This window comes from Panicum virgatum, chromosome 9N, assembly GCF_016808335.1.
Source record: "Panicum virgatum strain AP13 chromosome 9N, P.virgatum_v5, whole genome shotgun sequence".
Classification (NCBI taxonomy): Eukaryota; Viridiplantae; Streptophyta; class Magnoliopsida; order Poales; family Poaceae; genus Panicum; species Panicum virgatum.
In genome coordinates this window covers 7,366,060-7,370,049 of record NC_053153.1, presented here as the reverse complement: position 1 = coordinate 7,370,049, position 3,990 = coordinate 7,366,060, and the positions used below count along the sequence as shown (strand labels likewise).

General features: G+C 47.5%; 1 long non-coding RNA gene across 2 annotated transcripts; it reads right to left on the bottom strand.

Moving 5' to 3' along the window:
• Window positions 1–343: 343 nt before the first annotated feature.
• On the bottom strand, window positions 344–3,265 carry LOC120690054. Of its 2 annotated transcripts, XR_005681559.1 has the most exons (6): window positions 3,235–3,265; window positions 3,070–3,134; window positions 1,707–1,784; window positions 1,389–1,520; window positions 1,258–1,301; window positions 347–644 (listed from the first exon to the last, which is right to left on the bottom strand). It is a non-coding gene; the product is annotated as an uncharacterized LOC120690054 (long non-coding RNA). The 2 variants fall into 2 exon arrangements; XR_005681558.1 differs by having other exon boundaries at window positions 344–1,301.
• Window positions 3,266–3,990: the final 725 nt, after the last annotated feature.

Below are 3,990 nucleotides of genomic sequence, written 5' to 3'. Positions count from 1 at the left end.
GAGAGGGCCGTGTACACGCGTACGCAGGCTTGGAGTTGGGAGCATATGAATCCGTTAAGTACATACCTCCACTATGCCAGAAACTCTTATCGGAGACGCGGAACGGAAAAACTCTCATCGGTGACAAAAAAATTAGCGTCACCAAATTTTCGTCACCGATGTAAATCACATCAGTGACGCGGATTTCTCACGCCACCGATGACCTCTTATCGGAGACGCGTTTCTTAATTATCCGCGTCACCTATAAGCATTAATAGTGACGCGCCTCATTACTCCCGCGTCTCCGATGTTGGGTCATTGGAGACGCATATTGGCAACTAGCGTCTCCTATGACGAATAGACAGAAATTACCAAAAATAGGCCACGTATACATCATATATAGTTCATTCTCTGATCACACATACATATGTGCATACATCTGTACTCATACATACATCACAGTGCCTCCTCTATTCTGCTACCTTATTTTCCAGCGGTTCCTAACACTACTTATCTGAACTAATACATAAGCTGAACCCAATGGCGTTCTACAAGAACTAAACCTTGACTTTTCACTTTGAGCCATGTTGGTGAATACTACTTACTGGATGTCTGGATCATCTGATAGTTTCGATCCAAAAGTCCAGAAGCATACCTTCCTGCAACTAATCACATAATCTATCATTTCTGATATTTTACGATATACGACAAAAGAACGAGGGTTCAAAAGAACAAGCATGCACTATTTGAGCTAGGGCCAGCGAGATGTGTTTAGCATGTACATATTGAATTTGCATAGAAATGATTTCAACCTTAGCTTTAATGGAGACTTGCTTAACATCTTATGAAAACTGCAGCAAGGTTTATTTCTATTTAGTTTAAGGATGGTATGGAAGAATCAACAGTAGCAGTAAAAACAGTGAACAAAATACTCCGAAGAGCACAATAAACAAGCTTTGAATCTACAAAGCTACAAGGGACAGAAGATCAAGCAAATGCAGATATAGTCCTCAAAAAGCCAGGGATTCAGCAGATTCTTTTGGGAATTTCTACATAGAAACAAAATGATCAAATTTCTTAACTAGAGCATGGGTAAACAGTGGCCTTATCAATTCGGAAGTGAGCAGGCAAGCTGCAGGCTATTACGTCAACTAATAGGGCACTTAATTACTGTGACAAAAAGTTGGTTCACATAGTAATCAAGTACTAGACTAATAATCAATAATGAAGTGGCAAAGAACGTTTTGCCCATTACAAAATCAGAAGTAGGTGTCTTACTTGGCTTATATCTGTGGAGCTTGCTTTCTTTGATAGCAAGCAACCTGAAAAAAAAATATCAATGCTAGAGTCAAGCATAGTAAACAAACATGCATAACAAACTCCTTGCGAGACAGGGAAACCCCACTCACAGTTTGTTTCTTCCTGTTTGCATCTTGAAAGCTTGAGTGTTGAGGAAATGCTGGATGGTCTGGCATGGATTGGAGGCACTGCCCTCATCATCAGTTTGCCTCGCACAGCATAACTCCTACAGGCCACGAACCCTACAGAGACAGCAAGATCATGCTTTTAAGCTAAGCAGCGACGCAAAGGAAGACAAGTTAAGTATGTCAAAGCTCGGCTTTGGGAATAAAAGGAGAAGCCATTGAGTTAGCACTAGCAGGCAGCCAGGGCTGGAGAAGTATAAGCATGAGCACATAGCATTCTCATATTTTTGGAATAGTATTTACCTCCCTGTTTGTGTGCCCAGCACCTTATAATTGCCTTATAATGTTCATTCCACGCTGGCGAAGTATGTATGATGACATCTGTGCACGGACCAAGACCCATAAGCTACCAAATAGAACAACATTGATCTATTATTTACACCAGTTCTTTTCTTGAAAGGAAAACAATCTTACTATTCCACCTATCTCAGAAATGAATCGAATCATTGGGCTGCAAAACAACAGGACATGGACCACTCAATTCAGATCAAAATTCTTTAAAGTCTGTTCCACATATATGCTCTGTTACACGGACACGGCAAAAAGGCCACGTATCACGTGTCCGAGATGTCTCGGACACGGATACGGCGTGGACACGGCGTCGAGATGTGTCTATGGAGTATCGGAAAAAAAATAAATGGTAAATACATTGATACGTCGGCTGGACACGTCTCGACCTGTTTTGGGGATACGGCCCAGCCCACGAAGCACCTGAGCCCCATATCCCACCTCGTGTGACCTAGCACTCTCTGCCCCCCACGCTCCCTCGCGCAGCGGCACACACGTCCGCCGCTCCCTCGCACAGCGGCACACACGTCCGCTCCCTCGACTAGGCGGCTAGACGTCCCTCCCGCACGAGCGCCGCCGCTCACCGTCGCCGGCGACGAGCCGCTGCCCGCCGGCGACCGGAAAGGAGGACTGCTGGCTGCAATCTCCCATTCGCCGGTGAGTTTCCTCTGCTCCTCTGTTTCCCTCTCTGATTCCTCCCCCGATCTAGAGACCTCAATCTGTTCTTGCCTTCTTCTGTAGATGGCTACATTGAGCCATGCTAGTGCTAGTGCTGCTGCTGGAGGTTCTAATGCTAGCGCAAGTGCCAGTGGTAGTGTAGGATCTGCATCCACGATTGACATAAAGGCTCCATCGTGGGCTTATGTTACCATTCATGAGAATGAAGTACCTTGTGGAGGATGTAGAAGCATAAGCCATGAAGCATCGAACTGCAAGCCTGCAAGCTGTCCTTAATAAATTATATTAGTTTCCTAGATTTGTCTATGTTTGTTATGTATTGACTACTATTTGGTATTTGCCTATGTATGACGGTATCCACGTATCGGGGTTTTTTGGGGAAGTGCCGTATCGCCGTATCCGTATCGGCCTCGATACTGATACACGTATCAGTGTCCGTGTAACATAGCATATATGATTGAACTAATGAGCATACGACCCCTCTCTCATGCACACTTCCCACCTTTGACCAAGCTGACAAAGAAATAACGATTGCAACCATGCATGCCTAGTTATCATCTAAGAAATAACGAATTCATCAAGCCCACACGCACAGGAGCAACATCACACAGACAAGACAATAATTGAATTCGACGGTTACCAGCTCCAAGCCTAGGATCCGATTCGGTCGAGCTGGGTCACACAAGCTGTAGAACTCATCCACATCTGCAAGCACGCCAAGCAACAGAAGCTGCACGGGGTGAGACGGGAGACAAGGAGGAGAGGCCGCGCGCGAGAGGGAAGTGGGGGCAGGCCCTCGGTGTACCGGAGGTGAGCGCGCGGACGAGGCGGCGGCGAGGCTGGGGAGTGTCGGCGGCGCCTACAGTTGGGGAGCAAGGCGAGGGGTTCAGGGTCAGACCGGTGCTCTGACCTCGTCCGCGGCCTCCCCTCCATGGATCTGCAGCGTGGGGATCTCGAGAAGGCTGGGAGGAGGCGGCGATTTGGAGAGGAGGATGGGGCAACGGCGCTAGGCAGCGGCAGCGCTCCCTTCCATTCCTCTCTCTTACTGGCGGCGCTAGGGCATGGAGATGGGGCGGCTCTAGCGTGAAGAGAGGCGGCGGCGCGGAGCGCAGGGAGGCTAGGGTTAGCTATCGGGTTTTTATCTTCGTGAGTGCCTGTTTTGGGCCGACTGAAAGGCCGTGGCGGCCCAGGTCTAGGTTGTCCATATAGTTTCTACTCTGCATGCGTATAAATCTAAACAGCTCACATTGGTGACGCGGACGGATGAAACTACATCACTATTATGCTGCATTATCGGTGACACTGGTTTCCAATACGCGTCACCGATTGTTGAGGTCCGTTTTGGTGACGCGTGTTTATCACACGCATCTCCGATTACCCGATATAGGTGACGCAGTTTGAGCTTCCTTGGCTGTAGTTGGTATATAGGTGAGGCGGCTGGTTTGGACGCGTCACTAAAGTTTTTTGGTGACGCGGTTAATTCCAGTGTCGCCTAATATGGTGTCTCCTTTGTTGTATTCTGGCATAGTGCTCGCAGCCTGGTTATCCTACAATTCAAATG